Below are 12,325 nucleotides of genomic sequence, written 5' to 3'. Positions count from 1 at the left end.
CTGCAGATCAGAACCTAGTGTGCTGACACCATCACTACAGTTGTTAAAGGTCATTCAACACCACCTGGGTTCCTGTCTCACTCGTGAGTGCAAGGCAAATGGGGTCCATGATCACCTGAGGCACAGACCCTGGCCCAGGAATCACTTTAACATGTGCTTATTTCCTGCCCTGTCTTGAATGGAGATGCTTTCTTAATCAGGGCTTCCAGCAGCACGTGGACCAGTCCTGTTTGGAGAGGGCTAGTCAAGGAGCAGGAGAATTCTCTTCGGAAAATTTGACACGTGTGCTCCACTCTCTGCTCAAATCCATGTGTCCATCCTGCAAGGTGCTGAGTACCTGCCAGTCCCATCGATTTTACAGTAATGGCACCAAGTGCTTAGCCTTTTAACAAGAAGTGTTTGCACAGTGTTTGAATTGATCAAACATGCATCAGAGGCCCCAGGCCCCATGCAATTAGGACTAGGCCTTATTTCAGTGTGCAGGAAAATATTCTGTGAGCTAGGGACCAGAACTGGGGCTGAAAACCAGCCTGGTATGTAGTTGTGTCATGTCTGTATCTGGTACAGTTCAAACCAGTCATGTGAACAGAGCTGCTACTAAATCCATTCATCCAACAGCAACCACAGGGTAGGAGACAAAAGCACCGTGTTCCTTCTTACCCTGGGCTGGGAGGGGGAGAGAGAAAGGAAGAGAAGGCACCCCAGCAGGTTAACAACCTTCTTATTAAATAAAGACATTGAGCACATTCCTCCATGACAAGCTAAATTACACGTTTCATCCCCCAGAGGAACAAGTGTGTTTGTAGCGGCGCTGACCCCAGCCCTCATCTTCCAGAGAGCGCTTCCCTGCACATACGGGATTCTTTCTCCTCTCCACGCAGGGGTACATTTTTTCCCCCTACTCAAGCTTCCTCAAGCAGAAAGTTCAGGTCTGTTCTGGCAGAGATATCAGGCTGCAAAGGTTTCCCCCTTTCCTTCCTCTCTTGCTCTCAGCAGGGCACCACAAGCTCAGATTCTCCCATGGACTCTCTCCTTCCTTTGCAACCCATTCGGCGAGGCAGTCCTCCAGTGCGGTACTCTTCTCCTCCTTTGAGCCAGACACTGATTTCACTCCTTTGATCACAAATGAGCAACTCTGTCTGCAGTTAGCAGAGTTATGTGGGGCCCAGCAGGGTCCAAAGCAGGCCCATGCTGGAGAAGAATTCAGGGAGTGATCTGGAACAGGGAGATGCTACATTAGGCAGTCCATTTGGTCTCCACTGAGTTTCACCAACCAAACCAAGCTGTGGGGTTGTTTAACACTGCACAGATAGAGCTACACCTCCTTAATTACAACCCAGCTCCCTAATCCTTTCCCAGAGAGGAGAAAGGGAAGTCAAATGAAGCGGAGGCTGATTCCGGCACTTCCTAAACCTCAAGCACCCCCTGGGCACAATCGCAGCTGCATTACCATGACAAAGGGACTGGACACGGGTTTTATTCCTGATTGTCCCATAACAGTATTGCCACTCTTTGTGAAGCCTGACCTCAAGCTGTATATACTGAGCACTTCTTCCAAGCTAAGAAACTTAGTGGAGGTGGATAACCTTCCAGTGACCATGCAGTCAGTGCAAAAAGAGTACACTGACATAGGAAAGAAAGAGAAGCACGTTGACAGATGAGCCAGGGAGCCCGAGGATTTAGTATGGGGGATCCCAGTGGGTGAATAGTGCAGCAGCACCATATCACCTTATGGAAGCACTCCTTCCCAGCTCCAGTTTCTCACTGGTAACATTTCAACAGCTCCTCTTTGTTTCAGTGGGTGTTTAGCTCCAGCCAGTGCTCTCATGAATCCATCTCTCCCTCCCCTCCCCATTTGTGGTCCTTTAATGCTTGACTGTGATGGCTGGGAAGAGAGTAAAAGGAGGAACAAGGCTCCTTGCCCATACTGCAACCTCCATGTGAGAGGAATGGGGTCCCAAGCCATGGCCAGGCAACGGAGAGGACTTGTTGTGTGGAAGTGCTGCTGTTGCCCCAGGAGCAATCCTACATTTGGGGAAGACTCTCTGCAGCCTGGCCTCACTGACCCTCTCAATGCACGGTAGTGCAGTGCTCTAGTCCCATACATGTGACAAGTCTGAACAAACGGGATGCTACTACCTCCAGATGGGAGAAAAATTCCCAATTAGAACAGACAGGACTGGGGAAAGCTTATCTCTGGCTCTCCACCTCCACCTCCCTGGAGACCTGGGATTGCTCAGTGCACTAACCAATGTCTGTAGGTAACATCAAATCACTTCTAAGAAAACAGTAACCCAAACAAAAGGGGAATTACAGTTATAAGCAACTGAATCTGAATGTATGTGGAAGCTAGAGCTGCAGAAATGGGCCAAACACTGTTAGATTTTTTTTTTCCATTAACTTTCCACCCCATCCCATCCCTGTATTTACTTCCTTTTTTGCATCTGATTCCAGGGGATGTTTGTTTTTTTGTGCAGACAGCAAAGCTGAATACTTTGTGGGAAGCAGGGATGCTTTATAATGAAAGCTCCTAAATATGGGTTTAAGATATTTTCCTGATGATTACCACAGAGCAACGGCTGATTACAGATGTTGTAACAAATACACGAGCCAAAACTTTCAGAAATGATTTTGAGTGCCCAGTTTGAGCCAAGTTAGCAGAGTTCTTCAGCACCCACTACTGAGCTGGAGTCAGTGGGAAATGCAGGAGCTCAGCGCCTCTGAAAATCTGGTCTTTTATCCAAGACCCCCCAAAATGATGCACCTAAAGCCTCTTTTGAAAAAATTGGCCTTAGCCGCTATGTATGTGGGAGACTGGCATTTGCTTTCATCCAATATGCAACCGTGTGACAGAAGCTTCCCCTGGATGACCTCAATGCACTTTACACACCTGAACTCAGCTGCACACCCCCTTCCCAGGTAAAGTCATTCTACATATGGGGACATTGAGGCACAGATTTGGGAAGGTCCGTGATTTTGAAAGCACATGCACAAGCTGGGAGACCTGCGGGCATGCTCTTTTGCATGGATGCTTATGAAAAGCTGGCCTAGATGCCTTGAGCAAAGCCACCCGGGGCTGCAACAATGGCAAAGCTGGGAAAAGGACCCAGAATTTCTGACTCCCGGTCTTCTGCACTAGCTGTCAGCCCGTTCCTTCTCTGCTCAATGAAATGCCTGCTGGCAGCTAATTACGGCCCCTGATCCCAGTTCAGCATTTCAGGGCTCATGTTAAGACTTGGATGTTTCCTGTGGCATCTGAGGGCTCAGCTTTGAAAACTGAGCCCTCAAGAAGAGGATTAATACAATGTAGGTCTGCTCTACAAACCCATCCACATCAAGAGAGCGCAGTAAAGCAGTGCACATCTGCTCGGACATCCAGCTAAAGCACTGTCCAGTAGTGTGGCATAGTGTAGATGGGCCTTAGTCTGGTTGCCTCTGTGTCTCTCCATTTCAGGCTAAGCATGGTTCAGTGGTTGGCATACAGGTGAGAGAACGAAGGACAGGTTCCCATCACCCATCTCTGGTTTGGAGCTAGACACACCATAGAAAAGAGCCATGGAGGCAGGGAATATTGTGCATCTGAGCTTCTCTGGCATTTTTGGAAGCAATGATAACTTGACCCCCTAAAGTTACACCTGGAGAGCGGCTGTGACAATGTGGGGACCCCAACCAGCAGCTCTAGGTGGGCACAGGCAGTGCAAGGGTGATACCTGGCAAGTGTCCTCCATGCTGTTCTTTTACTCATCCTTACACCGGAGGCAAGAGTCAAACTGGCAACATCCAAACCCAAATTCTTCTTGCTGAGGACCTGAAGGCATGGAGCCAAACTAACTCGTGCTTCAAGCAGCAGTACCTTCAGAGCAGAAAGTCAGGGCCATGGTGTTCCTCCCTTCCCATCCTACAGCCTATGGCTACCCTGAAACCCTTGCAAGATCCCCAGGCGAGCTGGGAGCCCCTGCCCTAAGGAGCCCCCCTCCACCGTCCCTTGCCACGTGGGACAAAACAGGGCTGCAGCCTCAGCTGGAGGACGGCCGGGCGGTTGAATTACCTCCGTGACTGCATTCCCACCAACCGGCCTGCAGCTGTTCCCAGCCATCTGGAAACCAAACACTTGTGCAAAAATAAAAAAAAAGGACCTAATCACTTTTTACTCCCTTTTTCCAAAGGGACTTTTACACCAAAGCACAAGACAACCACGCAGGTGGGCAGAGGTATGTTTCACAGGGAAGCTTAATTGAGAATGTATTTATGTATATTTTTGTTACTCGGGATCTTGCGATTTGGCCAAATATATACAAGCGCAGACACCGGCTAAGCTGCGAATGAGGCCACACGTGCGCGTGCAGGCACGGGGCTGAATTAAGCGTTGCGGTTTGGCGGTCCGCCGAAGTCTGGGATGCTGCGGTGCAGGCGTCCGCGCATGTGCACGTGCACGCACACATACACATGCGTGTGCACACGCACACCCGGCCCTGGGCTTTTGATGCGCTCTCTCAGCATTTCTTCATTCAGATTCACAGCCCATAAGCGAGGCAGGGGGGAAAAAAGCACTGCTCCCATTTTACACGCGAGGAAAGACGAAGCGACCCACCAAAACCAGGGAGAAAGCGAGAGCCTCCGAATAAGCGGATGATCCGTGGCCACGGCAAATGGGAGACCTGGGTCTAAATCCCTGCTCCTGCTAGTATTTACTTTATATATGGGGACAGATTGGGAGAGCCCCGTCTAGCGCTAGGGTACGAATCGGGCAGACCCGGGATCTGGATTTCTAACCTGCCGAGTGAGGGCTGTGACTGCTGGGAAGGAGCCTCTACCCCCAACCTAGAAAGGAAAACGTTTTATGTCTGAAAATCGCCCCCAAAAATGACGTTCTGGCCAGCGCTCATCTGGAGCTCCTGAGGTGCGTCTACACCAAACCGCCAGGACCGCTGGATTAAGCTGTATAGACAAGGACCGCGGCGTCATGTAAACCCCGTGGCTCCCCAGTCCAGATTCAACCAGGGCTGTCATGGTGGCTACTGCCTAGGATTAGCCGCTGGAGCGGCGAGGGCTGTTTTCGAGGGAGGATGAGGCCGTGAGACGCTTCCCCTCACAGACCAACATGGCTCCTCACTCTGCCACTGAATCCCTGGGTAACCTTGAGGAAATCACTTCGCCTCTCTGTAAAATCACCTCAGTTTCCTTGTCTCTAGAATGGGCCTCATGAGGTGACTGTACCTCACGCGGTTATGGAAAGGCCAGAGGCATTAGGGCTTAAAAAGCCCGCAGGCATAGGGTGCCCCAGAAGGGCCAGCCATGCTGGGTTCGGGCGCTCAGGAGGCCAGTCTTTAAAGGGAAGGGGGTACATGAGGGTCTCTGCTCTGCCTGCTGAAGGGGACGGCTCCCCTCCACACCCAGGAGCAGAGTCTGACTGGAGGTTTTGGCGCCCAGGGCTGGTGAGTCTCATCTCCTCACGCGTCATCCTTGAGGCAAAATGGCGGGAACCCCAGCAGCTGCCCTTCAGGGCCTGCTCGCCTCCTCTAGATACGCTGCTGCTCAAGAGGAGCGAGAAGAGGGGCGGCCATGTTGGCCGCACCCCTCCTCACACATGCACACGTGGAGGGCAGCCATCTTAGAGGACAGTTTGGTTGTCCTCTATTGAAACAAAACCCCGACGCCTTTCTGTCCTCTATTTTTCTCGTGAAAAACACCTTTTTCTCTTCAAGAGAAAAAACAGAGGACATCAAGGCGTCAGGTTTCGTATGAACAGAGGACAACCGGACTGCCCTCTAAGATGGCCACCCTCCATGTGTGCGTGTGTGAGGAGGGGTACAGCCAACATGGGTGCCCCTCTTCTCGCTTCTCTCGAGCAGCAGCATATCTAGAGGAGGCAAGCAGGCCCTGAAGGGCAGATGCTGGGGTTCCCACCATTTTGCCTCGAGGATGACGTGAGGCGGCGGGCAGTGCATGAGGAACGTCCTCACACACGTGCACCGGTGCGGGAAGGGGTAGTCATGAGGGGAAAGCTGCTCGGGAAAGCCAGCCGGACACACGCAACAGCCTTCTTCGTGCTCCATCTGCCTCTGCCATGACGGGGCCTTTCCCTGGCCTCCCTCACGCAGAGCCATGGAGGCAGCTCCTCAATGGAGCCATCCCCAGGGCAGCGTGGTGAGGCCACCGGGACGTGGCATGAGGCTGAGGAGCTGCCCGAGACGGGAGCGCGACACAAAGCAGAACGGGAACGTGGGCGGCTCGGCTCCAAAATCCGCCCACGCGGGCCATGTGGCATCTCCTCATGGACGGCGCCGAGTGGGACCTGCAGCTCCCACTGATTTCAGGAACCGATCGCTCCGCAGCTCAGGGCACGGGCCGGCGGCTTCCAGCATAAACCGAAGTCTGATCCCTCCTTCGCGGGCATGAGGGACTCCATTGATGTGAACAGGAGTCAAGACTCGCAGGCCCAAGCCTGGAGGCGGCGCATACACCTCCCCTGCCCCGCTCATTGTTTTAAATTAAATTCCATACTTTGGTTGTTCGGACGCTTTTAAAAGACGCAAAACACTTCACCCAACCACACCCGCTCTCCCCATCCCCGAGCCAAGCATTGTCCAGCGACAGGAGGGGTTTTCCTGTCATTTTTTGGGTTTTTTTTAAATAGGAACCCGTTAAATATCAGCAAGGAAAATCAGCAACAAAAGCAGCACCAGATTTTTTGTTAAGCGATTTTTTGGCAAGCTATGTTTTAGTATAGCACACGGGAAAAGTGAAGCAGCCTCGCCTCTGAAGGGGGGGATCGTCCCACATTGCCCAGCACCAGGTTCTCGATCCTCATATTTGAGACCAGATTTTCACAAGAGTTCGGCTCCCCTTTCGATCGCTGTATTTAGGGTGTCGATTTTCAGGCTCGCTCAACGCCCAGGCGTCCGACGGCGATGCTTACAACCCGCGTCTCGAAAGAATTCAGCGTCCGATGGGCCAAGTGGCTTGAAAAATGCAAGCGCTTACAGCGGCGTATCAAGACAAGCAAACCCCGTTCTGAAAAAAAGCCCTGGCTCGTTACCCTGTTGAAGGGACGTGTTCATATTGCAGAAAAGTCGTGAGCGTGGGTCTTCTTAAGCAAAGAGCTTTACGCTTGCACTGGGTCCTGGCTATTCCAGGGAGCTCCACTTCACAAATGCCAAATCAAATCATCCTGATGGACTTCACCTGCCAGACTGAGACCAAATTTTATGCTTTTTGAAGCATGACACAGTTTGAATTGCAACAAGACCAAATTAAAAAGATTTCCTAATCCTCTCCGAACATTGAAAGAAAGAAAGAAAAACCGTGGAAATGACTTGCAAAAAAAAAAAAATCCATTTTATTTTAAAAAGCTGCTTCCGACCAAAACTTTTCATCGTTTTAACTTTGGCAAACAAAATGCAAACTGCAAAGCTTTGTTTAGGAAGCCAACACTTTTGGTTCCTCCAGGTGTTTTTGCAAACTCCCAAATTCACTTGATAAATGCTATGATAAAATAGAGGGGGAAGAGGAAAGGGAGTGATGTATGCGCGGAAATGCCTTGAAGTAATTCTTAGAGAGACAAGTGCTCAACCCAGTGTAGGAAGCTCATTTGAGCTGGGAGCTTTGATTTTGCTCTACTGAGCTGCAAAAATTTGGAAGAAAGTTAAATACTAATACTATTTAAAAAGAACTAACAAGGAAAATTTCTTTAAAAAAAAAAAAGAACCCCAAAATAATCTTTTTGAACTAAGATGGGGGTTGAACCACGGTGGCTGGGTGTTTGTGATCCTTGGGAATTCAGAAAACAGTTAAACACTGTCCTCTTTCAAGCTTCCTTAATTTCCAACCAGTTATGCTTGGGAGGTTGAGAAAAATAACGCCGATACAAAGGAAAATTGTGCAGTCCGGGAAGAATTTTCTCGAAGGCTCTGGACCTGCCGGTTGGCCCAGTTTTCAAAAGAGCCCAGTACTTAGGGTGCTCGACTCCTTTGGAAATCTGGCATCCGTTCCATATACCAAGCACTTGACAAACTAATGTAATGCATCTGCAGAAAACAGCTCATAAACCCATTGGAAACACTCCCATCGTCTTGGATAGGCTTGAGATCTGGTCCTAAGAGAGAAATGCTGGAAAGGGAATAAGCAAACAGCCTGCAAGGCAGTGGGGATGACATATCCAGTTTGCACTTAATACAAATAAGTTATAACTCATTTTAGTTTCTCAGTTTCTTTTCAATTGAACATGATCAAAATCAGTAATCTCTATGAGCCTGCGACACAATATCAACTTGAATAGGAGTGTTGTCATTGATTTTGATGGCAGCAAGAAGACGATTTGAGCTGAGTACACAGAATACGTACCTATGACTGTGTTCACCACTCCACTAGCAAGAATGGCTGTTCGGAGCAGCGGCTGCTCCATAGCGCTAGGATTCCCTAGCAGTGTGGACAGGCACTTGGGCGTATGCTATAAAGGCTAGACAGAGAGGTTTAGTCTATACCAAAAGGTTTGGCTCGAAAAGTCCTGGGTCTGAAATCCTGTCCATATGAGGAAGCACATAAGCAACATTTTTTAAACGCAGCTGTAAATGCACCATTTCAGTCCCAGCATGGCAAGGCCTAACACACACATATACACTTATAAGCATGAACCAAAGTTAACACCTTCCCACATTCTCGTTTCTGCCAACCAGCCATACGAAATACTAATTGCAGCAAAGTGAAAGTGGAGGGATGACGCTGACACTGTGTTTCGAGCTGGCCTGGTGTTCATGGTAATGGCTGGGATTGCTAAAGCAGCAGAGGGGAACTCGGATATGACATTGAAACCTTTTCAAATCCCGTAACAGTTTGCACCCTTCATCTGAGGATCTCAAAGCTCTCTGCACATGCGAGTGAATAAACTGCAGAGCTCTGAATCCACTGGCCATTCCAGGCACCAAGTTTCTTCTGGTCCAACTGGAAGGGCTGAAAGGGTCTTTTCCTTCCCCCCTTGACTCCTTAATTCAGGGCCTGTTCATTAACAGTCCATCAATTAATTCCCCTATTATATCTTTACAAAGCACCTGCCTCAGCGCGATGCTGATACAGTTGCATCCCGTGGTTGTGTTTTGCCTCATATCACCCTTACCAAAGGCACAGGCCCTCCCCCCAGTGCCATACCAGCAGTACCTTTCAAGAGGATCAGGGTAAAATCCCAACCATCTTCAGGAGCAGTCCCAAGATGGATTGCTTTTACTCTAGAGTTTGATTTCTAACAGGACATCAGACATTTCCATACAGAAACAGCAAGGATGTCTACTCCTAGCAGGTCCAGTTTTGCTCACGTTCACAGTGCTGTGAATTACTGCACGTTTACATGGGTGTAACTGCTATCGGAAACCAGCAAGCACAACACGTCCACCATCAAACCAAATCTTACTGGAACTGTACACCACCCATTTTTAACAAATGATCACACTGGGATTCATGATTGAAAATACAGTCTTAAGTCAGAGATGGGGGTTGCTTCTCAGGCAAATCACAGATGTGCCCCTATCTGCATTGCTCATTGATGACAGACCTCACACAAAGGGACAAGGATGATCCAGCAAGCAGATACACTTCCACAGCTAATACAGAACAACAGGTGTCCTCAGAAGCAGGTTTGAGTTGGCTGAAGAAACCATCTGGGGCCGAAGGCCTAACCCATTCAGTAAATCTTTATCTTAGCCCTATCCCTTCACAACTATTTTGGGGTGCTGCTGACAAAACTTCCATTGACTTCAGTGGGTCAGGATTTCATTCTCCATCTTTTGGGAGAAGTGAACCAGTCTGTTCATCTCTGGGAAATGTTGGCAACACTGACCAAGCTGCAGCACTAGCATGACCAACGATTTAGTATTAATGGAAATATCACTAATCCTGATTATGAAGGTATGTGGCAGGGGTGCTGAAGCCCACAACACTTCTATGGGATTTCCTGGGTAATTTAGCAGGCATCTGCCCAATCGGTATTTTTTAATTTTTACCAGAAACTGTCTTGAGGCCTGATCCTGCCATTGTGGTTCAGATACATTTCTCCCAGATTACAGGATCAGATAAATATGCTCTAGAGCTGCAGCTGTGGTAGCACAAGAGTTCATTGCAGGCTCCTCCTTGAAGAAGTTTGAGCCCTTCTCCGGCAGGTTTTGCACTCTGTGCTGAGCATGATACTAATGTGGCTGAAGGGCTACCTCAAGCTCAGTTGTCCACAGCTAGCCTGGCTGTGCCTACACAAGTCATCCTCATGGCAGTCTACACTGTAGGCAAACTCCACTTAAAAAGAAATATGGCTTGGGGCCCAATCCTGCATTCCTTGTGAACCCGAGATTCCCATCAGCTTCTGTGGGACTTTGATTTCACAGCAAAAACAGGTTTGGGCCAGTAGGAAGAATAGCCCCACTATTGCAATGGACCCCCCACAACTCCCAAACTGGAACCACCACAAGGAGACCAAGCTTTGATTTCTGTCCCTCCTTGGTGGGTTTGCAAGCACATGAGATTTACTTAGTTCCATTTGCCAGGCTGAAGCTATTTTCGATTTGGGGGAGAACTCTCTATTTAAGAAGGGAAACTGCAGTTTAAAAAAAGAAAAAAGCCTGCACACAATGTAGTTGGTTGCAAATTCCAAATATTATGTAGAGTCCTTTGTCTAACCGTCAAAGGTGAAACCTAGCTTCCCTCGACAAAGCTGGGAACTCCACTGCTGGCTTCCACGGGGCCAGGATTTCACACACAGAATCTATACAATAAAAATACATGGCCCCAATCCTGTGAACAGTTAGCATACGTGGCCCCATAGCGGTAATCCCATCAATGTCAATAATCAGAAGTTGCATGTATGACTGAGCGTTTGCGAGAATCGGGGCCTTTCTGTGTTTATGCAGATTACATTCTTGTCAGATAAATATTAGCAGACATGTTAAAGTGTAAGGGGCTGTTTGAATCAGCTGGCGTGAAAAGGATGGCATGAAAAGGAGTCACAGCAAATTTTGTTCTCACAAGATATCCTTAAAGATTGCGATAGGAGTGTCATCATAGAAAATGTGCAAATTATGTCAGTCACGACTCATTTTACTATGGCTGCTTTGAAGGCATCTACAAAATATGAAACATTATTGGCAGTATTATTATTAATCTGTAATGCAGGACATAGGTATATGTATAACACACATTCCTTTGTAAATGTACGAGTAATATCTCAGTAAAAGAAATATTCAGAACATCGTCGAGAATATGCACGTGTTTATCAGAAGAACAATATTCCTGATGAACAAAGGAACAATGCATGTGTATTACACTGATAACTATGCTCCTTCCTTTGCCACCAGGAAGATTTCCATTCATTAGCTTGTCCGAACTAAAACATTTTTTTCCTCACACCCCAATTTAATCAATACATTTTAATTCTCTTGATTAAATATTTCCTTCTGGCTCAGACGTATGAAATGAAATAGAAATCCATCAAAAAAATCTGCTAGCCATCCAAAATGGCAAGAGATACAGAATAAAAGTGCTCCTGAATGGGTTTTAAAAGGTGGGGTGATTTTCTTTTTGGGGAGTGGGGGAAGCAGGGTAGCGGTGGAAATGTTTTAATGACTCCAAAGCCTACCCCTGAAGTCTGCCTCATCTGTAACTGATTTCTGTTTGTGGCGATTTCTCATCCTTCAAGCCATCAATCACTTTGGGGAAGGGGTGGAGGGGTGGGAAGAGAGAAGCAAAAATCTGGTCTTGATAAATCAGGAAGAAAGAAAAGCAGGTTTGTGGTGGGTTTTTTTTTTTAATTGTTATTTAACTCAGCAGAAAAAAAGAAAAAGAAAAGAAGAAAAGCTTTACAACAATGCTCTGAAGTTTGCAACTGCGTGTGCATGAAAAGTGCTTTGTGTCCTGGGTGCCGGGGAGCGGGGGGAGTTACTTACCCTGAAGTAGATGGAAGGAAAATCCCATAAGGTGTTTAGCCAGCAGATCCAAGGGAAGCCAGCAGATCGATGCGGATCACTCCCAGGGACAGAGGCTGACAATGATCTCAGCGAACCAGGCACTGAAAAGCAACCCGGCTCCGAGGAGAAAGGAGAAAACAAGAGCAAGCGGAGCTCCAACGTCAGATCTGTATCCTCTCCAAATAGGGCAATCAAGGGTGGGGGAAAGCGATCGGCCCCTCCAGGAGTTTACAACATCTTCATCCCCAGTAGCAGCAGCATCCCGGAGCAGAGGGAAGGGGCAGATGCCTCCAAACCCAGAGGCGCACACGTCCAAACGCACCAGGCAACAGGTAGAAAAGGAGCAAAACGAAGGGCAACTGCTTCTGAGACCGGCTGGGACC

The 12,325-nt window shown here is 48.4% G+C and overlaps 1 protein-coding gene across 1 annotated transcript in view; it reads right to left on the bottom strand.

Moving 5' to 3' along the window:
- LOC102371584 (neuroblastoma suppressor of tumorigenicity 1) overlaps positions 1-12,060 on the bottom strand; it is a 20,933-nt gene extending 8,873 nt beyond the window's left edge. Inside the window, exon 1 of the mRNA XM_006031482.3 lies at positions 11,922-12,060. The gene's annotated coding sequence lies outside the window, so the exon portion shown is untranslated. The remainder of the gene's footprint in view (positions 1-11,921) is intronic.
- Between the last annotated feature and the right edge of the window lie 265 nt (positions 12,061-12,325).

The sequence above is a fragment of the Alligator sinensis genome, unplaced genomic scaffold (genome assembly GCF_000455745.1).
Source record: "Alligator sinensis unplaced genomic scaffold, ASM45574v1 scaffold1719_1, whole genome shotgun sequence".
Lineage (NCBI taxonomy): Eukaryota > Metazoa > Chordata > Crocodylia > Alligatoridae > Alligator > Alligator sinensis.
This window is presented reverse-complemented; position numbering and strand designations above follow the sequence as displayed.